The sequence below is a fragment of the Periplaneta americana genome, chromosome 12, assembly GCF_040183065.1.
Source record: "Periplaneta americana isolate PAMFEO1 chromosome 12, P.americana_PAMFEO1_priV1, whole genome shotgun sequence".
NCBI classification, from domain to species: Eukaryota; Metazoa; Arthropoda; class Insecta; order Blattodea; family Blattidae; genus Periplaneta; species Periplaneta americana.
The window spans coordinates 124,271,986-124,298,823 of NC_091128.1; the positions used below are offsets into that span (position 1 = coordinate 124,271,986).

Below are 26,838 nucleotides of genomic sequence, written 5' to 3' on the forward strand. Positions count from 1 at the left end.
GAACGAAGCGGCTCAGAGGCCCGCCCTTTTAACTGTAGCATCCCGGCATGTTGCCCAGTAATTACCGCTAAATTCCAGCAAATCCGTCGCACTTTTTTCTAGCCTTAATTTTTCGGTACCTAAAGTATTTGAGTCTCTAATTCCGGAAATAATGGCCATACCGAGGAACGGGCTGCGGCCCTGTACTCCCCCTTGACTTACTTCTTACACGATAGCATCAAAACGGCAATCGCGTACACTTTCTCATTTTCGAGAAAAAAAGGGGAAGGGTTTAAACCACTATTCCGCCGACGTTCTAGCCGCCAATACTCCGCAGTACGTGAAGTTAGAACAATGCCGATGAGTGCGTTAAATACAGCTCTTAGAACTCTAACTTCAGTATAAAGGACAACTCTCTATCCCTGCGCGTTTGGACGGGACAGGCCGCCAAATTTTCAAAAAATGGTCATGTTGACCTTCCAAAACAGACTTTTTTCCACACAAGGAGAACGAAGCGGCTCAGAGGCCCGCCCTTTTAACTGTGGCATCCCGGCATGATGCCTAGTAATTACCGCTAAAATCCAGCAAATGCGTGGCGCTTTTTTCTAGCCTTAATTTTTGGGTACCTAAAATATTAGAGTTTCTAATTCCGGAAATAATGGCCATACCGAGGAACGGGCTGCGGCCCTGTACTCCCCCTTGACTTCCTTCTTACACGATAGCATCAAAACGGCAATCGCAAACACTTTCTGATTTTCGAGAAAAAAAGGGGAGGGGTTTTAAACCACTATTCCGCAGTACGTGAAGTTAGAACAATGCCGATGAGTGCGTTAAATACAGCTCGTCGAACTCTATCTTCAGTATAAAGGACAACTCTCTATCCCTGCGCGTTTGGAAGGGAGAGGCCGGCAAAATTAAAAAAAATGGTCATTTTGACCTTCCAAAACAGACTTTTTTCTACACAAGGAGAACGAAGCGGCTCAGAGGCCCGCCCTTTTAACTGTAGCATCCCGGCATGTTGCCTAGTAACTACCGCTAAAATCCAGCAAATCCGTCGCACTTTTCTTCTAGCCTTAATTTTTGGGTACCTAAAATATTTGAGTCTCTAATTCCGGAAATAATGGCCATACAGAGGAACGGCCTGCGGCCCTGTACTCCCCCTTGACTTCCTTCTTACACGATAGCATCAAAACGGCAATCGTGAACACTTTGTGATTTTCCAGAAAAAAATGGGAAGGGTTAAACCACTATTCCGCCGACGTTCTAGCTGCCATTACTCCGCAGTACGTGAAGTTAGAACAATGCCGATGAGTGCGTTAAATACAGCTCGTCGAACTCTATCTTCAGTATAAGGGATAACTCTCTATCCCTGCGCGTTTGGACGGGAGAGGCCGGCAAAATTTAAAAAAATGGTCATTTTGACCTTCCAAAACAGACTTTTTTCTACACAAGGAGAACGAAGCGGCTCAGAGGCCCGCCCTTTTAACTGTAGCATCCCGGCATGTTGCCCAGTAATTACCGCTAAATTCCAGCAAATCCGTCGCACTTTTTTCTAGCCTTAATTTTTCGGTACCTAAAATATTTGAGTTTCTAATTCCGGAAATAATGGCCATACCGAGGAACGGGCTGCGGCCCTGTACTCCCCCTTGACTTCCTTCTTACACGAAAGCATCAAAACGGCAATCGCAAACACTTTCTGATTTTCGAGAAAAAAAGGGGAGGGGTTTTAAACCACTATTCCGCAGTACGTGAAGATAGAACAATGCCGATGAGTGCGTTAAATACATCTCGTCGAACTCTATCTTCAGTATAAAGGACAACTCTCTATCCCTGCGCGTTTGGAAGGGAGAGGCCGGCAAAATTAAAAGAAATGGTCATTTTGACCTTCCAAAACAGACTTTTTTCTACACAAGGAGAACGAAGCGGCTCAGAGGCCCGCCCTTTTAACTGTAGCATCCCGGCATGTTGCCTAGTAACTACCGCTAAAATCCAGCAAATCCGTCGCACTTTTTTCTAGCCTTAATTTTTGGGCACCTAAAATATTTGAGTCTCTAATTCCGGAAATAATGGCCATACAGAGGAACGGCCTGCGGCCCTGTACCCCCCTTGACTTCCTTCTTACACGATAGCATCAAAACGGCAATCGTGAACACTTTCTGATTTTCGAGAAAAAAAGGGGAAGGGTTAAACCACTATTCCGCCGACGTTCTAGCTGCCATTACTCCGCAGTACGTGAAGTTAGAACAATGCCGATGAGTGCGTTAAATACAGCTCGTCGAACTCTACCTTCAGTATAATGGATAACTCTCTATCCCTGCGCGTTTGGACGGGACAGGCCGGCAAAATTAAAAAAAATGGTCATTTTGACCTTCCAAAACAGTCTTTTTTCTACACAAGGAGAACGAAGCGGCTCAGACGCCCGCCCTTTTAACTGTGGCATCCCGGCATGTTGCCTAGTAATTACCGCTAAAATCCAGCAAATCCGTCGCACTTTTTTCTAGCCTTAATTTTTGGGTACCTAAAATATTTGAGTCTCTAATTCCGGAACTAATGGCGATACCGAGGAACGGGCTGCGGCCCTGTACTCCGCCTTGACTTCCTTCTTACACGATACCATCAAAACGGCAATTGCGAATACTTTCTGATTTTAGAGAAAAAAAGGGGAGGGGTTTTTTAAACCACTATTCCGCCGACGTTCTAGTCGCCATTACTCCGCAGTACGTGAAGTTAGAACAATGCCGAAGAGTGCGTTAAATACAGCTCGTCGAACTCTATCTTCAGTATAAAGGACAACTCTCTATCCCTGCGCGTTTGGAAGGGAGAGGCCGGCAAAATTAAAAAAAAATTGTCATTTTGACCTTCCAAAACAGACTTTTTTCTACACAAGGAGAACGAAGCGGCTCAGAGGCCCGCCCTTTTAACTGTAGCATCCCGGCATGTTGCCTAGTAACTACCGCTAAAATCCAGCAAATCCGTCGCACTTTTTTCTAGCCTTAATTTTTGGGTACCTAAAATATTTGAGTCTCTAATTCCGGAAATAATGGCCATAAAGAGGAACGGCCTGCGGCCCTGTACTCCCCCTTGACTTCCTTCTTACACGATAGCATCAAAACGGCAATCGTGACCACTTTCTGATTTTCGAGAAAAAAAGGGGAAGGGTTAAACCACTATTCCGCCGACGTTCTAGCTGCCATTACTCCGCAGTACGTGAATTCAGAACAATGCCGATGAGTGCATTAAATACAGCTCGTCGAACTCTATCTTCAGTATAAAGGACAACTCTCTATCCCTGCGCGTTTGGAAGGGAGAGGCCGGCAAAATTAAAAAAAATGGTCATTTTGACCTTCTAAAACAGACTTTTTTCTACACAAGGAGAACGAAGCGGCTCAGACGCCCGCCCTTTTAACTGTGGCATCCCGGCATGTTGCCTAGTAATTACCGCTAAAATTCAGCAAATCCGTCGCAGTTTTTTCTAGCCTTAATTTTTGGGTACCTAAAATATTTGAGTCTCTAATTCCGGAAATAATGGCCATACCGAGGAACGGGCTACGGCCCTGTACTCCGCCTTGACTTCCTTCTTACACGATACCATCAAAACGGCAATCGCGAACACTTTCTGATTTTCGAGAAAAAAAGGGGAGGGGTTTTTTAAACAACTATTCCGCCGACGTTCTAGTCGCCATTACTCCGCAGTACGTGAAGTTAGAACAATGCCGATGAGTGCGTTGAATACAGCTCGTCGAACTCTATCTTCAGTATAATGGACAACTCTCTATCCCTGCGCGTTTGGACGGGAGATGCCGGAAAATTTTCAAAAAATGGTCAGTTTGACCTTCTAAAACAGACTTTTTTCTACACAAGGAGAACGAAGCGGCTCAGAGGCCCGCCCTTTTAACTGTAGCATCCCGGCATGTTGCCCAGTAATTACCGCTAAATTCCAGCAAATCCGTCGCACTTTTTTCTAGCCTTAATTTTTCGGTACCTAAAGTATTTGAGTCTCTAATTCCGGAAATAATGGCCATACCGAGGAACGCGCTGCGGCCCTGTACTCCCCCTTGACTTCCTTCTTACACGATAGCATCAAAACGGCAATCGCGAACACTTTCTGATTTTCGAGAAAAAAAGGGGAAGGGTTTAAACCACTATTCCGCCGACGTTCTAGCCGCCATTACTCCGCAGTACGTGAAGTTAGAACAATGCCGATGAGTGCATTAAATACAGTTCGTCGAACTCTATCTTCAGCATAAAGGACAACTCTCTATCCCTGCGCGTTTGGAAGGGAGAGGTCGGCAAAATTAAAAAAAATGGTCATTTTGACCTTCCAAAACAGACTTTTTTCTACACAAGGAGAACGAAGCGGCTCAGACGCCCGCCCTTTTAACTGTGGCATCCCGGCATGTTGCCTAGTAATTACCGCTAAAATTCAGCAAATCCGTCGCACTTTTTTCTAGCCTTAATTTTTGGGTACCTAAAATATTTGAGTCTCTAATTCCGGAAATAATGGCGATACCGAGGAACGGGCTGCGGCCCTGTACTCCGCCTTGACTTCCTTCTTACACGATACCATCAAAACGGCAATCGCGAACACTTTCTGATTTTCGAGAAAAAAAGGGGAAGGGTTTAAACCACTATTCCGCCGACGTTCTAGCCGCCATTACTCCGCAGTACGTGAAGTTAGAACAATGCCGATGAGTGCGTTGAATACAACTCGTCGAACTCTATCTTCAGTATAATGGACAACTCTCTATCCCTGCGCGTTTGGACGGGAGAGGCCGGCAAATTTTCAAAAAATGGTCAGTTTGACCTTCCAAAACAGACTTTTTTGTACACAAGGAAAAGGAAGCAGCTCAGAGGCCCGCCCTTTTATCTGTAGCATCCCGGCATGTTGCCTAGTAATTACCGCTAAAATCCAGCAAATCCGTCGCAATTTTTTCTAGCCTTAATTTTTGGGTACCTAAAATATTTGAGTCTCTAATTCCGGAAATAATGGCCATACCGAGGAATAAACCACTATTCCGCCGACGTTCTAGCCGCCATTACTCCGCAGTACGTGAAGTTAGAACAATGCCGATGAGTGCGTTAAATACATCTCGTCGATCTCAATCTTCAGTATAAAGGACAACTCTCTATCCCTGCGCGTTTGGAAGGGAGAGGCCGGCAAAATTTCAAAAAATGGTCATTTTGACCTTCCAAAACAGACTTTTTTCTACACAAGGAGAACGAAGCGGTTCAAAGGCCCGCCCTTTTAACTGTAGCATCCCGGCATGTGGCCTAGTAATTACCGTTAAAAGCCAGCAAATCCGTCGCACCTTTTCTAGCCTTAATTTTTGGGTACCTAAAATATTTGAGTCTCCAATTCCGTAAATAATGGCCATACCGAGGAATAAACCACTATTCCGCCGACGTTCTAGCCGCCATTACTCCGCAGTACGTGAAGTTAGAACAATGCCGAAGAGTGCTTTAAATACAGCTCGTCGAACTCTATCTTCAGTATAAAGCACAACTCTCTATCCCTGCGTGTTTGGACTGGACAGGCCGCCAAATTTTCAAAAAATGGTCATGTTGACCTTCCAAAACAGACTTTTATCTACACAAGGAGAACGAAGCGGCTCAGAGGCCCGCCCTTTTAACTGTGGCATCCCGGCATGTTGCCTAGTAATTACCGCTAAAATCCAGCAAATCCGTGGCACTTTTTTCTAGCCTTAATTTTTGGGTACCTAAAATATTTGAGTTTCTAATTCCGGAAATAATGGCTATACCGAGGAACGGGCTGCGACCCTGTACTCCGCCTTGACTTCCTTCTTACACGATAGCATCAAAACGGCAATCGCAAACACTTTCTGATTTTCGAGAAAAAAAGGGGAGGGGTTTTAAACCACTATTCCGCAGTACGTGAAGTTAGAACAATGCCGATGAGTGCGTTAAATACAGATCGTCGAACTCTATCTTCAGTATAAAGGACAACTCTCTATCCCTGCGCGTTTGGAAGGGAGAGGCCGGCAAAATTAAAAAAAATGGTCATTTTGACCTTCCAAAACAGACTTTTTTCTACACAAGGAGAACGAAGCGGCTCAGAGGCCCGCCCTTTTAACTGTAGCATCCCGGCATGTTGCCTAGTAACTACCGCTAAAATCCAGCAAATCCGTCGCACTTTTTTCTAGCCTTAATTTTTGGGTACCTAAAATATTTGAGTCTCTAATTCCGGAAATAATGGCCATACAGAGGAACGGCCTGCGGCCCTGTACTCCCCCTTGACTTCCTTCTTACACGATAGCATCAAAACGGCAATCGTGACCACTTTCTGATTTTCGAGAAAAAAAGGGGAAGGGTTAAACCACTATTCCGCCGACGTTCTAGCTGCCATTACTCCGCAGTACGTGAAGTTAGAACAATGCCGATGAGTGCATTAAATACAGCTCGTCGGACTCTATCTTCAGTATAAAGGACAACTCTCTATCCCTGCGCGTTTGGAAGGGAGAGGCCGGCAAAATTTAAAAAAATGGTCATTTTGACCTTCTAAAACAGACTTTTTTCTACACAAGGAGAACGAAGCGGCTCAGACGCCCGCCCTTTTAACTGTGGCATCCCGGCAGGTTGCCTAGTAATTACCGCTAAAATTCAGCAAATCCGTCGCACTTTTTTCTAGCCTTAATTTTTGGGTACCTAAAATATTTGAGTCTCTAATTCCGGAAATAATGGCCATACCGAGGAACGGGCTGCGGCCCTGTACTCCGCCTTGACTTCCTTCTTACACGATACCATCAAAAGGGCAATCGCGAACACTTTCTGATTTTCGAGAAAAAAAGGGGAGGGGTTTTTTAAACAACTATTCCGCCGACGTTCTAGCCGCCATTACTCCGCAGTACGTGAAGTTAGAACAATGCCGATGAGTGCGTTGAATACAGCTCGTCGAACTCTATCTTCAGTATAATGGACAACTCTCTATCCCTGCGTGTTTGGACGGGAGAGGCCGGCAAATTTTCAAAAAATGGTCAGTTGGACCTTCTAAAACAGACTTTTTTCTACACAAGGAGAACGAAGCGGCTCAGAGGCCCGCCCTTTTAACTGTAGCATCCCGGCATGTTGCCCAGTAATTACCGCTAAATTCCAGCAAATCCGTCGCACTTTTTTCTAGCCTTAATTTTTCGGTACCTAAAGTATTTGAGTCTCTAATTCCGGAAATAATGGCCATACCGAGGAACGGGCTGCGGCCCTGTACTCCCCCTTGACTTCCTTCTTACACGATAGCATCAAAACGGCAATCGCGAACACTTTCTGATTTTCGAGAAAAAAAGGGGAAGGGTTTAAACCACTATTCCGCCGACGTTCTAGCCGCCATTACTCCGCAGTACGTGAAGTTAGAACAATGCCGATGAGTGCGTTGAATACAGCTCGTCGAACTCTATCTTCAGTATAATGGACAACTCTCTATCCTTGCGCGTTTGGACGGGAGAGGCCGGCAAATTTTCAAAAAATGGTCAGTTTGACCTTCCAAAACAGACTTTTTTGTACACAAGGAGAAGGAAGCAGCTCAGAGGCCCGCCCTTTTATCTGTAGCATCCCGGCATGTTGCCTAGTAATTACCGCTAAAATCCAGCAAATCCGTCGCAATTTTTTCTAGCCTTAATTTTTGGGTACCTAAAATATATGAGTCTCTAATTCCGGAAATAATGGCCATACCGAGGAATAAACCACTATTCCGCCGACGTTCTAGCCGCCATTACTCCGCAGTACGTGAAGTTAGAACAATGCCGATGAGTGCGTTAAATACATCTCGTCGAACTCAATCTTCAGTATAAAGGACAACTCTCTATCCCTGCGCGTTTGGACGGGAGAGGCCGGCAAAATTAAAAAAAATGGTCATTTTGACCTTCCAAAACAGACTTTTTTCTACACAAGGAGAACGAAGCGGCTCAGAGGCCCGCCCTTTTAACTGTAGCATCCCGGCATGTTGCCTAGTAATTACCGCTAAAATCCAGCAAATCCGTCGCACTTTTTTCTGGCCTTAATTTTTGGGTACCTAAAATATTTGAGTTTCTAATTCCGGAAATAATGGCCATACCGAGGAACGGGCTGCGACCCTGTACTCCGCCTTGACTTCCTTCTTACACGATAGCATCAAAACGGCAATCGCAAACACTTTCTGATTTTCGAGAAAAAAAGGGGAGGGGTTTTAAACCACTATTCCGCAGTACGTGAAGTTAGAACAATGCCGACGAGTGCGTTAAATACAGCTCGTCGAACTCTATCTTCAGTATAAAGGACAACTCTCTATCCCTGCGCGTTTGGAAGGGAGAGGCCGGCAAAATTAAAAAAAATGGTCATTTTGACCTTCCAAAACATACTTTTTTCTACACAAGGAGAACGAAGCGGCTCAGAGGCCCGCCCTATTAACTGTAGGATCCCGGCATGTTGCCTAGTAACTACCGCTAAAATCCAGCAAATCCGTCGCACTTTTTTCTAGCCTTAATTTTTGGGTACCTAAAATATTTGAGTCTCTAATTCCGGAAATAATGGCCATACAGAGGAACGTCCTGCGGCCCTGTACTCCCCCTTGACTTCCTTCTTACACGATAGCATCAAAACGGCAATCGTGAACACTTTCTGATTTTCGAGAAAAAAAGGGGAAGGGTTAAACCACTATTCCGCCGACGTTCTAGCTGCCATTACTCCGCAGTACGTGAAGTTAGAACAATGCCGATGAGTGCGTTAAATACAGCTCGTCGAACTCTATCTTCAGTATAATGGATAACTCTCTATCCCTGCGCGTTTGGACGGGAGAGGCCGGCAAAATTAAAAAAAATGGTCATTTTGACCTTCCCAAACAGACTTTTTTCTACACAAGGAGAACGAAGCGGCTCAGAGGCCCGCCCTTTTAACTGTGGCATCCCGGCATGTTGCCTAGTAATTACCGCTAAAATCCAGCAAATCCGTCGCACTTTTTTCTAGCCTTAATTTTTGGGTACCTAAAATATTTGAGTCTCTAATTCCGGAAATAATGGCCATACCGAGGAACGGGCTGCGGCCCTGTACTCCGCCTTGACTTCCTTCTTACACGATACCATCAAAACGGCAATCTCGAACACTTTCTGATTTTCGAGAAAAAAAGGGGAGGGGTTTTTTAAACCACTATTCCGCCGACGTTCTAGTCGCCATTACTCCGCAGTACGTGAAGTTAGAACAATGCCGATGAGTGCGTTAAAAACAGCTCGTCGAACTCTATCTTCAGTATAAAGGACAACTCTCTATCCCTGCGCGTTTGGACGGGAGAGGCCGGCAAAATTTGAAAAAATGGTCATTTTGACCTTCCAAAACAAACTTTTTTCTACACAAGGAGAACGAAGGGGCTCAGAGGCCCGCCCTTTTAACTGTAGCATCCCGGCATGTTTCCTGCTAACCACCGCTAAAATCCAGCAAATCCGTCGCACTTTTTTCTAGACTTAATTTTTGGGTACCTAAAATATGTGAGTCTCTAATTCCGGAAATAATGGCCATACAGAGGAACGGCTTGCGGCCCTGTACTCCCCCTTGACTTCCTTCTTACACGATAGCATCAAAACGGCAATCGCGAACACTTTCTCATTTTCGAGAAAAAAAGGGGAAGGGTTTAAACCACTATTCCGCCGACGTTCTAGCCGCCATTACTCCGCAGTACGTGAAGTTAGAACAATGCCGATGAGTGCGTTAAATACAGCTCGTCGAACTCAATCTTCAGTATAAAGGACACCTCTCTATCCCTGCGCGTTTGGAAGGGAGAGGCAGGCAAAATTTCAAAAAATGGTCATTTTGACCTTCCAAAACAGACTTTTTTCTACGCAAGGAGAACGAAGCGGTTCAAAGGCCCGCCCTTTTAACTGTAGCATCCCGGCATGTGGCCTAGTAATTTCCGTTAAAAACCAGCAAATCCGTCGTACCTTTTCTAGCCTTAATTTTTGGGTACCTAAAATATTTGAGTCTCTAATTCCGGAAATAATGGCCATACCGAGGAATAAACCACTATTCCGCCGACGTTCTAGCCGCCATTACTCCGCAGTACGTGAAGTTAGAACAATGCCGATGAGTGCGTTAAATACAGCTCGTCGAACTCTATCTTCAGTATAAAGGACAACTCTCTATCCCTGCGCGTTTGGACGGGACAGGCCGCCAAATTTTCAAAAAATGGTCATTTTGACCTTCCAAAACAGACTTTTTTCTACACAAGGAGAACGAAGCGGCTCAGAGGCCCGCCCTTTTAACTGTGGCATCCCGGCATGTTGCCTAGTAATTACCGCTAAAATCCAGCAAATCCGTCGCACTTTTTTCTGGCCTTAATTTTTGGGTACCTAAAATATTTGAGTTTCTAATTCCGGAAATAATGGCCATACCGAGGAACGGGCTGCGACCCTGTACTCCGCCTTGATTTCCTTCTTACACGATAGCATCAAAACGGCAATCGCAAACACTTTCTGATTTTCGAGAAAAAAAGGGGAGGGGTTTTAAACCACTATTCCGCAGTACGTGAAGTTAGAACAATGCCGACGAGTGCGTTAAATACAGCTCGTCGAACTCTATCTTCAGTATAAAGGACAACTCTCTATCCCTGCGCGTTTGGAAGGGAGAGGCCGGCAAATTTAAAAAAAATGGTCATTTTGACCTTCCAAAACAGACTTTTTTCTACACAAGGAGAACGAAGCGGCTCAGAGGCCCGCCCTATTAACTGTAGGATCCCGGCATGTTGCCTAGTAACTACCGCTAAAATCCAGCAAATCCGTCGCACTTTTTTCTAGCCTTAATTTTTGGGTACCTAAAATATTTGAGTCTCTAATTCCGGAAATAATGGCCATACAGAGGAACGTCCTGCGGCCCTGTACTCCCCCTTGACTTCCTTCTTACACGATAGCATCAAAACGGCAATCGTGAACACTTTCTGATTTTCGAGAAAAAAAGGGAAGGGTTAAACCACTATTCCGCCGACGTTCTAGCTGCCATTACTCCGCAGTACGTGAAGTTAGAACAATGCCGATGAGTGTGTTAAATACAGCGCGTCGAACTCTATCTTCAGTATAATGGATAACTCTCTATCCCTGCGCGTTTGGACGGGAGAGGCCGGCAAAATTTAAAAAAATGGTCATTTTGACCTTCCCAAACAGACTTTTTTCTACACAAGGAGAACGAAGCGGCTCAGAGGCCCGCCCTTTTAACTGTGGCATCCCGGCATGTTGCCTAGTAATTACCGCTAAAATCCAGCAAATCCGTCGCACTTTTTTCTAGCCTTAATTTTTGGGTACCTAAAATATTTGAGTCTCTAATTCCGGAAATAATGGCCATACCGAGGAACGGGCTGCGGCCCTGTACTCCACCTTGACTTCCTTCTTACACGATAGCATCAAAACGGCAATCGCGAACAATTTCTGATTTTCGAGAAAAAAAGGGGAAGGGTTTAAACCACTATTCCGCCGACGTTCTAGCCGCCATTACTCCGCAGTACGTGAAGTTAGAACAATGCCGATGAGTGCGTTAAATACAGCTCGTCGAACTCTATCTTCAGTATAATGGACAACTCTCTGTCCCTGCGCGTTTGGACGGGAGAGGCCGGCAAATTTTCATAAATGGTCAGTTTGTCCTTAATAAACAGACTTTTTTGTACACAAGGAGAAGGAAGCAGCTCAGAGGCCCGCCCTTTTATCTGTAGCATCCCGGCATGTTGCGTATTAATTACCGCTAATATCCAGCAAATCCGTCGCAATTTTTTCTTGCCTTAATTATTGGGTACCTAAAATATTTGAGTCTCTAATTCCCGAAATAATGGCCATACCGAGGAATAAACCACTATTCCGCCGACGTTCAAGCCGTCATTACTCCGCAGTACGTGAAGTTAGAACAATGCCGATGGGTGCGTTAAATACAGCTCGTCGAACTCTATCTTCAGTATAAAGGACAACTCTCTATCCCTGAGCGTTTGGAAGGGAGAGGCCGGCAAAATTTCAAAAAATGGTCATTTTAACCTTCCAAAACAGACTTTTCTCTACACAAGGAGAGCGAAGCGGCTCAGAGGCCCGCCCTTTTAACTGTAGCATCCCGGCATGTTGCCTAGTAATTACAGCTAAAATCCAGCAAATCCGTCGCACTTTCTTCTAGCCTTCATTTTTGGGTACCTAAAATATTTGAGTCTCTAATTCCGGAAATAATGGCCATACCGAGGAACGGGCTGCTGCCCTGTACTCCCCCTTGACTTCCTTCTTACACGATAGCATCAAAACGGCAACCGCGAACACTTTCTGATTTTCGAGAAAAAAAGGGGAAGGGTTTAAGCCACTATTCCCCCGACGTTCTAGCCGCCATTACTCCGCAGTACGTGACGTTAGAACAATGCCGATGAGTGCGTTAGATACAGCTCGTCGAACTCTATCTTAAGTATAAAGGACAACTCTCTATCCCTGCGCGTTTGGACGGGACAGGCCGCCAAATTTTCAAAAAATGGTCATTTTGACCTTCCAAAACAGACTTTTTTCTACACAAGGAGAACGAAGCGGCTCAGAGGCCCGCCCTTTTAACTGTAGCATCCCGGCATGTTGCCTAGTAATCACCGCTAAAATCCAGCAAATCCGTCGCACTTTTTTCTAGCCTTAATTTTTGGGTACCTAAAATATTTGAGACTCTAATCCCGGAAATAATGGCAAAACCGAGGAACGGGCTGTGGCCCTGTACTCCCCCTTGACTTCCTTCTTACACGATAGCATCATAACGGCAATCGCGAACACTTTCTGATTTTCGAGAAAAAAGGGGGAAGGGTTTAAACCACTATTCCACCGACGTTCTAGCCGCCATTACTCCGCAGTACGTGAAGTTAGAACAATGCCGATGATTGCGTTACATACAGCTCTTAGAACTCTAACTTCAGTATAAAGGACAACTCTCTATCCCTGCGCGTTTGGACGGGTTAGGCCGGCAAAATTTCAAAGAATGATCATTTTGACCTTCCAAAACAGACTTTTTTCTACACAAGGAGAACGAAGCGGCTCAGAGGCCCGCCCTTTTAACTGTGGCATCCCGGCATGTTGCCTAGTAATTACCGCTAAAATCCAGCAAATCCGTCGCACTTTTTTCTAGCCTTAATTTTTGGGTACCTAAAATATTTGAGTTTCTAATTCCGGAAATAATGGCCAACCGAGGAACGGGCTGCGACCCTGTACTCCGCCTTGACTTCCTTCTTACACGATAGCATCAAAACGGCAATCGCGAACACTTTCTGATTTTCGAGAAAAAAAGGGGAGGGGTTTTAAACCACTATTCCACAGTACGTGAAGTTAGAACAATGCCGATGAGTGCGTTAAATACAGCTCGTCGAACTCTATCTTCAGTATAAAGGACAACTCTCTATCCCTGCGCGTTTGGAAGGGAGAGGCCGGCAAAATTTAAAAAAATGGTCATTTTGACCTTCCAAAACAGACTTTTTTCTACACAAGGAGAACGAAGCGGCTCAGAGTCCCGCCCTTTTAACTGTAGTATCCCGGCATGTTGCCTAGTAACTACCGCTAAAATCCAGCAAATCCGTCGCACTTTTTTCTAGCCTTAATTTTTGGGTACCTAAAATATTTGAGTCTCTAATTAAGGAAATAATGGCCATACAGAGGAACGGCCTGCGGCCCTGTACTCCCCCTTGACTTCCTTCTTACACGATAGCATCAAAACGGCAATCGTGAACACTTTCTGATTTTCGAGAAAAAAAGGGGAAGGGTTAAACCACTATTCCGCCGACGTTCTAGCTGCCATCACTCCGCAGTACGTGAAGTTAGAACAATGCCGATGAGTGCGTTAAATACAGCTCGTCGAACTCTATCTTCAGTATAATGGATAACTCTCTATCCCTGCGCGTTTGGACGGGAGCGGCCGGCAAAATTTAAAAAAATTGGTCATTTTGACCATCCAAAACAGACTTTTTTCTACACAAGGAGAACGAAGCGGCTCAGAGGCCCGCCCTTTTAACTGTAGCATCCCGGCATGTTGCCCAGTAATTACCGCTAAATTCCAGCAAATCCGTCGCACTTTTTTCTAGCCTTAATTTTTCGGTACCTAAAGTATTTGAGTCTCTAATTCCGGAAATAATGGCCATACCGAGGAACGGGCTGCGGCCCTGTACTCCCCCTTGACTTCCTTCTTACACGATAGCATCAAAACGGCAATCGCGAACACTTTCTGATTTTCGAGAAAAAAAGGGAATACTATTCCGCCGACGTTCTAGCCGCCATTACTCCGCAGTACGTGAAGTTAGAACAATGCCGATGAGTGCGTTAAATACAGCTCGTCGAACTCTATCTTCAGTATAAAGGACAACTCTCTATCCCTGCGCGTTTGGAAGGGAGAGGCCGGCAAAATTAAAAAAAATGGTCATTTTGACCTTCCAAAACAGACTTTTTTCTACACAAGGAGAACGAAGCGGCTCAGAGGCCCGCCCTTTTAACTGTGGCATCCCGGCATGTTGCCTAGTAATTACCGCTAAAATCCAGCAAATCCGTCGCACTTTTTTCTAGCCTTAATTTTTGGGTACCTAAAATATTTGAGTCTCTAATTCCGGAAATAATGGCCATACCGAGGAACGGGCTGCGGCCCTGTACTCCGCCTTGACTTCCTTCTTACACGATACCATCAAAACGGCAATCGCGAACACTTTCTGATTTTCGAGAAAAAAAGGGGAGGGGTTTTTTTAAACCACTATTCCGCCGACGTTCTAGTCGTCATTACTCCGCAGTACGTGAAGTTAGAGCAATGCCGATGAGTGCGTTAAATACAGCTCGTCGAACTCTATCTTCAGTATAAAGGACAACTCTCTAACCCTGCGCGTTAGGACGGGAGAGGCCGGCAAAATTTCAAAAAATGAGCATTTTCACCCTCCAAAAAATAATTGTTTCTACACAAGGAGAACGGAGCTTCTCAGAGGCCCCCCCTTTTAACTGTAGCATCCCCACATCTTCACTAGTAATCAGCGCTAAATTCCGGCAAATCCGCCGCACTTTATTCTAACCTTATTGTTTGGGTTCCTAAAATATTCCAGTTTCTAACTCTGGAAATAATGGCCATACCGAAGAACGGAATGCGGTCCTGTATTCAACCTTGACTTGCTTCTTACACGGTAGTATCAAAATTGGTATCGCGAACAAATACTGATTTTGGAAAGAAAAAATTGGAAGGGTTTTATATCACTACTCCGCCGACATTCTAGCCGCCATAACTCCGCAGTACGTCTACTGCGAACAATGTCAAATGGGGGCGTTGAATACAGCTCGTCGAACTCTATCTCCAGCATGAAGGACAACACTCTATCCCCGTGCGTTTAGACGGGACAGGCCGGAAGACTTTCAAAAAATGGTCATTTTGACCCTCCAAAATAGAATTTTTTCTACACAAGGAGAACGGATTCACTCAGAGGCCCGCCCTTTTAACTGTAGAATCCCCAAATCTTCACTAGCAATCAGCGCTAAAATCCGGCAAATCCGCTGCAGTTTATTCTAACCTTAATATTTTGGGTACCTAAAATATTCCAGTCTTAGTCCGGAAATAATGGCCATACCGAGGAACGGGATGCGTTCCTGTATTCCGCCTTGACTTGCTTGTTACACGATAGTATCAAAATTGGAATCGCGAACACAAACTGATTTTCGAAATATGGCCACTACTCCGCCGATATTCTAGCCGCCATAACTCCGTAGTACGTGTACTGGGAACAAAGTCAATGGGGGCGTTGAATCTCCAGCATAAAGGACAACTATGTATCCCTGCGCGTTTGGACGGGAGAGTCCGGCAAATTAAAAATAAATGGTCATTTTGACCATCCAAAAAAAATTTTTTCTAACCAAGGAGAACGGAGCGACTCAGAGGCCCGCCTTTTTAACTGTAGCATCCCGGCATGTTGCCCAGTAATTACCGCTAAAATCCAGCAAATCCGTCGCACTTTTTTCTAGCCTTAATTTTTAGGTACCTAAAATATTTGAGTCTCTAATTCCGGAAATAAAGGCCATACCGAGGAACGGGCTGCGGCCCTGTACTCCCCTTGAGTTCCTTCTTACACGATAGCATCAAAATGCCAATCGCGAACACTTTCTGATTTTCGAGAAAAAAAGCCGACGTTCTAGCCGCCATTACTCCGCAGTACTTGAAGTTAGAACAATGCCGATGAGTGCGTTAAATACAGATCGTCGAACTCTATCTTCAATATAAAGGACAACTCTCTATCCCTGCGCGTTTGGACGGGAGAGGCAGCAAAATTTCAAAAAAATGGTCATTTTGACCTTCCAAAACACACTTTTTTCTTCACAAGGAGAACGAAGCGGCTCAGAGGCCCGCCCTTTTAACTGTAGCATCCCGGCATGTTGCCTAGTAATTACCGCTAAAATCCAGCAAATCCGTCGCACTTTTTTCTAGCCTTAGTTTTTGGGTTCCTAAAATATTTGAGGCTCTAATTCCGGAAATAATGGCCATACGGAGGAACGGGCAGCGGCCCTGTACCCCCCCTTGACTTCCTTCTTACACGATAGCATCAAAATGGCAATCGCGAACACTTTCTGATTTTCGAGAAATCTAGCCGCCATTACTCCGCAGTACGTGAAGATAGAACAATGCCGATGAGTGCGTTAAATACAGCTCGTCGAAGTCTATCTTCAGTATAAAGGACAACTCTCTATCCCTGCGCGTTTGGACGGGAGAGGCCGGCAAATTTAAAAAAATGGTCATTTTGACCTTCCAAAACAGACTTTTTTCTACACAAGGAGAACGAAGCGGCTCAGAGGCCCGCCCTTTTAACTGTAGCATCCCGACATGTTGCCTAGTAATTACCGCTAAATTCCAGCAAATCCGTCGCACTTTTTTCTAGCCTTAATTTTTGGGTACCTAAAATATTTGAGTCTCTAATTCCGGAAATAATGGCCATACCGAGGAACAAAGCCAATGGCCCCCATTGAATACAGCTCCTCGAACTCTATCTCCAGCATAAAGGAGAACTCTCTATCCCCGTGCGTTTTGACGGGAGAGGCCGGCAAATTATCAAAATTTAAAAATTTATAAAAGTAAAAAATAATACGAATTAAACAAATTTGTACGAATGAAAAAAAATCGTACGAATTAAAAATCGAATTCCAAAAATTTAATATTTTCAATTTTTTTAAAATTGACAATTTAGAAAACAAGAAAAACAGTTCGAATTATAAAAATTCTTACGAATTAAAAAAATTGGTACCATTTCTAAAAATTTCTTAATTTGCAATTGTAAAAATTTTGAAATTTTCAAAATTTTGAATTTGTTTTATTTTTTGAAAATATCGAAATTGTATGAACTTTTTTATTTTTTTTTTTGAAAATTTTGGAATTGTGAAAAGTTTTTATTGTATAACACGTACAAATTTTTCGATTCGTACGAATTTTTCGAGTTCGTACGAATTTTATTTTTAATTTTTGAAAATTTCGGTATTTTGAAAGTTTTGGAATTTAAAAAAAAATTATTTTTACGAATTTTTTATTTTTTATTTTTTTTTAATTCTGCTATTTTGAAAATAATGGAATTTTGAAAAATTTTGAGTTTTGAACCCGGACGAATTTTTCGAATTCGTAAGAATTTTTTATTTTTAATTTTTGGAAATTTCTGAATTTCGAAAATTTAATATTTGATTAATTTTGAAAAATTTTGAACCAGTACGAATTTTTCGAATTGGTACCAATTTTTTCGAATTGGTCCGAATTTTCTTATTTCGTACTTTATTTCAGGAAACGGGTTCGACTTCGAAAAATTCGTACGAATTTTTTATTTTTAATTTTTGAAAATTTCGGAATATTGATAATTTTGGAATTTTGAACAAATTTGAGTTTAGAACCCTTACCAATTTTTTCGAATTCGTACGAATTTTCTTAAAATGTTCTTTATTTGAGGAAACGGTTACCGGAATTACAGAAATTATACCCGAAGTTGCGGAACCAGAACCCGGAAATTTGAGACCCGAACCCGGAGTTTGGCAACAAGAACAATGAGTTTTGTAACCGGAACCCTTAGTTTTGGCACCGGACCCGGAGTTTTTAAACCCGGAGTTTGGGAACAGGACCCGGAGCTTGGGACCGGAACGCAGAGTTTTGGAAACTGAATCCGGAGTTTTGGGACCGGAACCCGGAATTTTTAACTAGATCTCGGAGATCTGGGACCCGGAGTTTGGGACTGGAACCCGTATTTAGGGTCCTAAACCCGGAGTTTTGGAAACGATACCCGGAGTTTGAGGTCCTGAACCCGGCGTTTTTGAACCCATACCCGGAGGTTGTGAACCGGAACCCGGATTTTTTGAACCGGAGGCTGGGACCGGAACCCGGAGTTTGGGACCTGGAACCCGAGTTTGATAACCGGAACCCGGAGTTTGGCAAAGCGTACCCGGACATTTTTAACGTAAACCGGAGTACCCGGAGTTTTGGAAAGCAGAAATAATTTCTTAATTTTGAAAATTTTGAATTTGTTTTAATTTTGGAAAATTTCGAATTCGTACGAATTCTTATTTATTTTTTTAGTTATGAAATTTTGCAATTTTGAAAAATTTTTTAAATTCAAACCCGTACGAATTTTACGAATTCGTACGAATTTTTTAGAAATCTTCAAAAATTTTGAAAATTTTTCAAATTTAGAAAATTTAAAATGTAAAAAAATATAGATATTTTAAAAAAATTTTTTGAATTCGTACGAATATTATTAAATTTCAGTTTCAAAAATTTTAGATTTTTGAAAATTTTGAATATGGTTTAATTTTTGAAAATTGCGAATTTGTATGAATTTTTTTCTAATTTCGAAAATTTTGGAATTTTGAACAATTTTCAGTTTTGAACCCGTACAATTATTTCGAATGCATACGAAATTTTTATTTTTAATTGTTGAAAATTTTGGAATTTTGATAAATTTTGGTATTTTGAAAAATTTTTGTTTTTGAACCCTTACGAATTTTTCGAATTGGTACCATTTTTTTAATTCGTACGAATTTTCTTAATTCGTATTTTATTTCAGGAAACGGTACCCGGAATTATGGAAATTGTACCCGGTGTTTGGGTACCGGAACCCGGAAATTTGGGACCTGAACCCGTAGATTGGGAACCGTAACGCTGAGTTTTGGAACCGGAACCCTGTGTTTTTGAACCCGGAGTTTGGGAACAGGAACCTGGAATTTGGGACCGGAACTCGGAGTTTTGGAAACTGAATCCAGAGTTCTGGGACCGGAATCCGAAATATTTAACTAGATCCCAGTGTTTTGGGACCCGGACCTGGAGTTTTAACCTGGAGTTTGGGAACTGGATCCCGTATTAAGGCCCGGGATCCGGAGTTTTTAAACGGAACCCGGAGTTTTGGAAGTGATACCCGGAATTTTGTAACCAGTACCCGGATGTTGTGAACCGGAACCCGGAGTTTTTGATCCGGAGATTGGGACCGGAACCCGTAGTTTGAGAACCGGAACCCTGAATTTGAGAACCGGAAACCGGAGTTTCACACCCGGAACCCGGAGTTTTGCAAACGGTACCCGAAGTTTGGCAACCGGAAACCAGTGTTTGGGAACGGGAACCCTGACTTATGGAACCCAGGATTAATTTTTTAATTTTGAAAATTTTGAATTTGTTTTAATTTCGGAAAATTTCGAATTCGTACGAATTCTTTTTTATTTTTTTTTATTTTCAAAATTTTGGAATTTAAAAAATTTTTTAAATTCGAACCCGTATGAATTTTCCGAACACGTACGAATTTTTAGAAATCGTACCAAGTTTTACAATTCGTACGACTATTTTAATTCGTACTATACTTATTTTTTAAATTATCATATTTAAAACATGTTGAAAATTTTGAATTTTTTAATTTTGGATAATTTTAAACTCGTACGAATTTTTTGAACTCGTACGAATTTTTTTAACTTTTTAAATTTAAAAATTTTCGGATTTCGAAAATTTTGAATTTGTTTTAATTTTGGAATATTTCAAATTCGTACGAAATTTTATTGTTTTAATTTTGGAATTTTTAATTTGTTTTAATTTTGGAATATTTCGAATTCGTACGATTTTTTATTGTTATTGAATTTTTAAAATTTTGGAATTATGAAATTTTTAAAAATCTTGAACCCGTACAAATTTTTTCGAATTCGTACGATTTTGTAATTCGGACTATTTTTTTTAATTAAAAAAAAATTAATTCGTACGAATTTTTTGTAAATTGCAAAACTTTGGAATTTTGAAAATTTTGAATTTGTTTTAATTTTGGAAAATTTTGAACTCATTAATTTTTCAAATTCTTACCAATATTTTTAATTTTTTAATTTTGAAAATTTTCGAATTTTTTTAATTTTGGAAAATTTCGAATTCCTACGAATTTTTAAAATTTTCTTTTCATTTTCAAAATTTTGGAATTTGAAAAATTCTTAAATTTTAGAACCGTACGAATATCGTACCAATTTTTGAATTCGTACGAATTTTTTTAATTCGTACTATTTTTCTTATTTTTTAAATTGTGAAATTGAAATAAATTTGAAAATTTTAAATTTTTCGTATTCGTACGATTTTTAATTCGTACGAATTGTTTTTCATTCGTGCGAATTTGTTTAATTCGTACTGTTTTTATTTTTTTAAATTTTGAAATTTTGATAATATTTTTAATTCGTAGGAACATTCATTTTTTTAAATTTTGAAAATTTTGGAATTTTGAAAGTTTTAACTGGAACTGAACCCGGAGTTTTTCAACCTGAAGCCGGTATATAGGAAAGCTACCCAGAGATTGGGAACCGGAACCAGGCGTGTTTGAAGCGGAATTCTGATTTTGGAAAACGATATTCGGAATTTAGGAAACGGTACCCGGAGTTTGGGAAACGGTACCCGGAATTTGGGAAATGATACCCGGAGTTTGGGACCCGGAACCCGGATTTTTAGAACCACAACCTGGAGTTTCGTAACCAGTACCCGGAGATTTTGAACTCGGTGTTTGGAACCGGAACCCGGAGTTTGGTTATCAGATCCCGAATTTTGGAAACGGAACCCGGAGTTTGGAACTGAACGCGGAGTTTTTCAATAGCAACCCGGTATGTAAGAAACGGTACCCTGACTTTGGGAACCGGACCCAGGAGTGCTTGAATCGGATCGTGGATTTTGGGAAACGGTACCCAGAGTGGCAAACGGAACACGGAATTTGGGAAATGGAACCCGGAATTTGGAACCGGAACCTGGAGTTTCGGCACCAGAAACCGGAGTTTTTGAACCCGGAGTCTGGGAACAGCAATCCGGAATTTGGGACCGGAACACGGAGTTTGGGATTTGGAACCCGAAGTTTGGGAACCGGAACCCAGAGTTTGGAACACGTACTACGAGTTTTGGAACTGGAACCAGGAAATTCTGACCGGAACCCGGAGTTTGGGAAACGGTACATGGAGTTTGGAACCGGAACCCCAGTTTGAGAACCCGGAATTTTTGTACCGAATCCCTGACTTTAGGAAATGGTACCCGCAGTTTGGGACCGGAACTTGTAGTTTCTCAACCGGAACCCGGAGTGTGGGAAACGGTACCCGAATTTTGGGAAACGGAACACGGAGTTTGGGAACAGGAGCCCAGAGTTTTGGGACCGGAACCAGGAGTTTTGGAAACGGAACACGGAGTTTTTCAACCGGAACCAGGAATATAGGAAATGATACACGGAGTTTGGGAAACGGTACACGGAGTTTGGGAAACGGTACCTAGAGTTCGGGAAACGGTACCGGTAGTTTGGGAAATGGTACCCGGAGTTTGGAACACGGACCCGGATTTTTGGAACCGGAGCCTGGATTTTCGGAACCAGATTCCGGAGTTTTTGAACCCGGAGTTAGGGAACAGGATCCCGGATTTTGGGAACGGAACCCGGAGTTTGGTAAATGGAACCCGAAGTTAGAAAACCGGAACCCGGAGTTTGAGAAACGGAACCCGGGGTTTGGAACACGTACCAGGAGTTTTGGAACAGAAACCAGTAGTTTTTGATCAGGAATCCGGAGTTTGGGATACGTTACACGACGAATTTTTCGAATTCGTACTATTTATTAATTCGAATAATTTTTGAAACCGGATCCCCGAATTTGGAACCGGAAATCCCAGTTGTTTTAACCAGGATTTTGGGACCGGAACCCGGAGACTGGCAAGCGGAACCCGGAGTTTGGGAACAGGAATCCGGAGTTTGAGAACGGGAACACGGAGTTTTGGACCGTAATCCGGAGTTTTGGCGCCGGAACCCGGAGTTTGGGTGCCAGAACCCGGAGTTTTAGAATCCGGAGTTTTTGAACCCGTACCCGGAGTTTGGGAGACTACCCAGAGTTTGGGAGACCGTACCGGGAGTTTGGGAAACAGTACCCGGATTTTTGGAACCGGAACCCGGAGTTTTTAAGTAGAAAGAAATAAAAAAATTCGTACGAATTAAAAAAAATCCGTACGAATCCGAAGATTTTTTAAAATTTGGGAACTTTGAAAAATTTTGATCGATTTTTCGAATTCGTACAAATTTTTTGAATTCATACGAATTTTTTTAATTCGTAATATTTTTATTATTTTTTTAAATTTTCAAATTTAAAAAATTTTGAAAATTTTTAATGTTTTAATTTTGGAAAATTTTCAACCCGTAGGACTTTTTCGAATTCGTACTTGTTTTAATTGGCACGATTTTTTTTTCGTACACTTTGTTATTTTTTTAAATTTGGAAATATTGAAATTTTGAAAATTTTGGATTTTAAAAATTTTTTTAATTTGTACGAATTTTTTCTCTTTTAAATTTTGAAATTTTGGAATTTTGAAAATTTTGAGTTTGTTTTAAATTTGGAAAATTTTGAACCTGTACGAATTTTTCGAAGTAATACTATTTTTTATTATTTTTTAAATTTTTAATAATTTCGAAAATTTTCAGATTGTCACTCGCAGAGAGTTTTGAAACCGGAACCCAGAGTTTTGGAACCGGAACCCGGAAATTTCAACCGGAATCCGGTGTTTTGCACATGGTACGCGGATTTTGGGAACCAGAACACGGAGTTTAGAAACGGAACCCGGTGTTTTGTGACCAGAACCGGGAGTTTGGGAACCTGATCCCGGAGTTATGGGACCGCAACCCGGAATTCTTAACTAGAACCCGGAGTTTTGGAAACGGAACTCGGAGTTTGAAACCGGAAACCTGAGTTTTTCAATCGTAACCCGAAATGAAGGAAAAGGTAATCGGAGTTTGGGAACCGGAACGCGGAGTTTTTGAACCGGAGCCGGATTTTGGGAAATAGTACCCGCAGTTGTGGAAATGGTACCACTTTGGGTGCCGGAACCCCAAGTTTTGGAACCCGGAGTTTTTGAACCGGAACCCGGAGTTTGGGAGGCAGTACCCGCAATTTTGGAAACGGTATCCGGAGTTTGAGAACCGGAACCAGGATTTTTGGAACTGTAACCCAGAGTTTTTGAAACCGGAGCTTGGGAACAGAAACCCGGAGTTTGGGACCGGAAGTCGGAGTTTGGGAACCGGAGCCCGGGGTTTGGGAACCGGAAGTCGTAGTTTTTGGCGATAACCCGGAGTTTTGGGACCGAAACCCGGAGTTTTGGAAGCGGAACCGTGAGTTTGGAACCAGAAACCGGAATTTCTCAACTGGAACCCGGAATGTAGGGAACGGTTCCCGGAGTTTGGGAAACGGAACCCGGAGTGTTTGAACCGGAACCCGGAGTTTGGGAAACGGAACCCGGAGTGTTTGAACCGGAACCTGGAGTTTGGGAAACGGTACCCGGAGTTCGGGAAACGGTGCCCGGACTTTGGGAAATGGTAGACGGAGATTGCGACCCGGGACCCGGATTTTTGGAACCGGAAACCGGATTGTTTGAACCCGGAGTTTTGGAACAGGAACCCGGAGTTTGTGACCGGAACCCAGATTTTGGGAACCGGAACCCGGAGTTTGGAACACGTACCAGGAGTTTTGGAACCGGAACCAGGTGTTTTTGAACCGGAACCCGCAGTATGGAACCGCAACCCGAAGTGTGGGAACCAGGATTTTTTACCGGAGCATTGAGTTTGGGAAATGGTACCCGGGGTTTGGGAAACGGTACCCGGAGTTATGAAAATTGTACCTGGAGTTTGGGAACCGGAGCCCGGAGTTTGTGAACCGTAACCCGGAGTTTGGAACAGGCACCAGGAGTTTTGGAACCTGAACCCGGAGTTTTTGAACCGGGACCCGGAGTTTGGAACACGGTAATGGAGTTTTGGAACCGGAACACTGGGTTTTGGTTCCGGAACCCGGAGTTTTGGGACCGGAAGTCGGAGTTTTAGAACTGGAACCCGGAGTTTTGAAACCCTGAGTTTTTGAACCGGAACCCGGAATTTTTTAACATTTTTTAATTTTATTTCTATTACTTTATTTTAATTTATTCTAATTAAATTAAGTTTTATTTATTTTAATTTTTTGTGATTTGTTTTATTTTAATGAATTTTACTTAAATTTAATTAAATGCTTTTAACTTATTTCGTTTCGTATTTGGATTCGTACAAATTTTCGAATTCGTACTACTTCATAAACACAGAATTCGTACGAATTTTCCTGATATAAAAAAAATCTTAAAATCTTACTCCATATTTCCGGTCTTGTAATCGTGAATGATATTCTTCCCGAAGAAGAAGACGATGACTGCTGAGACATAGGCGCTAGTCACCACTAAATGAGAGATAGGGTTGCATAATGCCGAGGGTGAGGTAATGCTCGCTTGCCCTTCACTGATGTAGAGTTTTAAGGAATTGGTTATTATTAATTATAAGGATTGTGAATATTATTGAAAGTGAAATAAACGTAATGCGATTTATATATTGTATTATTATTTCTCCTCTATTTATTGAATATATAACAAATATCTGTACAAATATTGACAGTGCAATTAATGCGTTTCATCTGAATTGGTTTGTTGAAGAGCCATTATTTAGGTCTATTATAAGAGAAATGTGATCCGATGATAGGTTATCGACTTAACAGACAAAAACTTATTATTTAAAAAATAAAAAAATACAATTCTATGCATGAGAAAACTAGTCATTAGTTCATGACTTAAAAAAATACATTACCATGTATAGCAAAACCAGTCACTGCATAATTCTCACACTATCACTCTAGGCATGTGGATGAGGACTCTGGCTGTATGATGCCTGCCGGGCACAGTTGCTGCAAACACTACATCGCTGCAGCTATGCTGATGCCAATCTGCGAGCTGCAGGGGACATCCAAGAATGTACTATCATCTAGCCAAGGAGACGACCTGCAAACAATATCAATGTTACAGCTGGAAAAGTGCAGTATCTTCGTGTTTCTAGAGAACATGATTAGGAGAAAGAGAAGGTGGAAGAAACAGAAAAGAAAAAGGCGGAGGTCAGGAAGGTGGAGAAGAAAAGATATAGAAAATATTAAGAACTACAAAGTGAAAAAGCAGGAAAAGGAGAAGAAAATTCACGGCAATGAAGAATGGAAAAGTGAAGAGGAAAGGAGCAGAAATGGGAGAAGTGAAGGAGAAGAAGGTGAAGCAAGAAGAGTAGGTGTTATGGACAAGAGTACACAATCTATGACTTGTACCACAGTCTACTATATACAGTCGCGAAGCTCAATATGTAGTAAAAATGCAAACATGGATAGTTGCCCACCACTAGGATCGCTACTATCGCCTCGTCATCGCAGATCTCTCTCCTAGCAGCCGACAAAATATGTTACACTTTCGTTGTGTTCTTTTGGAAAAATTAACACCCTCCTTCCATTATTGAAATATTAAATGCATATAGTTAATTTATTATTTTAATGCAGTATATTAAATTCCACCATAAACTCGAAGATATCTGCAAGAAATAGGTTAATATTATTTTTGTTTGTGCAAAACGAACTGAAATTTACTATAATCGCTTCACTCATTCAAGATTATAGCGATAATTAACTATGAAACCAATAAATATTAATTTGCATTTCCCTTTACAACAATAATAATGGAAATATGAATTAATGGATTAACTTATGTACGTGTACCGGTACTTGTAGTGTAGGCTTACGTAGTTGAGGTTAAGCAATAATAATCACACCAGAATTAGAAATAAAACGTGATTAATAAATTTTATTGTAACAGACTTTTTCTACGTCTCTAATAAAGTAACAATAAAAATAACAACAAAATTAACAGCTATAATTAAAAACATATCCTTTGAAAAAAAGTAGGCCTAAGCAATAATAATCCTACCAGAATTGAAAATAAAATAAATTTCATTAAAACAAACTTAATTTTTCTACGTCTCTAGTAAAATATTATTATTGCAATTATTGTATTTTAGCCATTAGCATTTTCATTACAACCTATAACGAACATTTCACAAGCATCAATGTGAAATATGCAACGAGCTAGCACTCGATGGAAATACGATTCAGCCCAAAGTCGACCGTGGACAGTCTATTGTTTCTAGTTGCTAACCGCTTGGAGCGCTTTATCACGAGATTTGCAAAAAATCACCTCAAGCTTCGCGACTGTATATAGTAGACTGTGCTTGTACCTTAAGAGATATTACATCAACATTCATGTAATTATAGTAGTAGAGCACAGTTTCACAGTAGTGCTGTTGGTGCAGCATTATCTGTCTTTTTAATGTAGCGTAAATCACAATCAGTTTTTTTTCTCTAATGTCTTTCATACTATTATACAATATTAACTATCATTATACATATGGGCAAAAAGCGCACTCTTTGATGAATAGTGTAAGACCTTAAAATGAAATTTCAATGATAAATAATTTCTGTACTTCAGTTTTAGTTCCTTGAAGTGTGACAAGTGTCGTGTGAGTCACACATGGAATTAACCATATGGTAGAATCTGAGAGAAAATTAAAAACTTTAG

The 26,838-nt window shown here is 41.9% G+C and overlaps 1 protein-coding gene across 2 annotated transcripts in view; it reads right to left on the bottom strand.

The window, feature by feature from the left end:
- The window catches only part of LOC138710869 (mannose-P-dolichol utilization defect 1 protein homolog), a 524,941-nt gene that overhangs the window by 108,819 nt on the left and 389,284 nt on the right, over nucleotides 1-26,838 (bottom strand). The window contains exon 7 of one of the 2 annotated variants that reach the window (XR_011335319.1): nucleotides 25,040-25,230. The gene's annotated coding sequence lies outside the window, so the exon portion shown is untranslated. Of the gene's footprint in view, nucleotides 1-24,849; nucleotides 25,231-26,838 lie in introns of those variants that run through there. The other variant, XR_011335318.1, reaches the window with a different exon arrangement.